The sequence below is a fragment of the Octopus bimaculoides genome, chromosome 2 (assembly GCF_001194135.2).
Source record: "Octopus bimaculoides isolate UCB-OBI-ISO-001 chromosome 2, ASM119413v2, whole genome shotgun sequence".
In the NCBI taxonomy this organism is placed as follows: domain Eukaryota; kingdom Metazoa; phylum Mollusca; class Cephalopoda; order Octopoda; family Octopodidae; genus Octopus; species Octopus bimaculoides.
Genome location: NC_068982.1, coordinates 143916688 through 143917326, shown reverse-complemented (window position 1 = coordinate 143917326; position 639 = coordinate 143916688). Strand labels below are relative to the sequence as shown.

Genomic DNA, 639 nt, shown 5'->3' with positions numbered 1-639 from the left:
TATATATAAACAACGGTACAAAACAATGAAAAATTTTCTATTTGAGAAGTTTTATAAAATCCAAGTAAAGCTTTTTGAAGAAGAGATATATATGATTTTATTCATTAATGATCTCTTTCTTCTCTGAAGAACAAATATAGCCTAACATTTTCCCATTAAATGAATCGCAGTGTTCACCGTGTTGAATTTGTTTGATATTAAATCCTTTAATTCATTTTCATTTCATGCATTAGAACGAAAAGACCAAATTTTTCCAAACACAAAAAAGCATTTTCAATCGGATTTAAGAAAGGTTAATAAGGGGGTAGGTAAATTAAATTTCGATTTAGCTCGTTTATTGCTGAGCGTAATCTACCGTAGTGATGAATTTTTGCATTGTCTAGAATAAATACAGGTGTAGAAATGCCTTTGTCATCGCAAGATCTTTTCAACGCAGTTAAACATTCTTTGAAGTTCTTCCCATTAACTGCACAGTTGTGAAGCTTATGGTATATATACATACATATATATATATATATATATATATATATGCAAGTTTCATTCAAAAAATCTTTAACTGATATAATATTGATATAGTGGTAAAATTCTTCATTATAAGCGTACATATTAAAAATATTTGGGTTCAAGATATTTTATATA

The 639-nt window shown here is 27.1% G+C and overlaps 1 protein-coding gene across 1 annotated transcript in view; it reads right to left on the bottom strand.

The window, feature by feature from the left end:
- LOC106881078 (cadherin-like and PC-esterase domain-containing protein 1) overlaps positions 1-639 on the bottom strand; it is a 174928-nt gene that overhangs the window by 51087 nt on the left and 123202 nt on the right. The gene's annotated exons all lie outside the window — the stretch shown is intronic.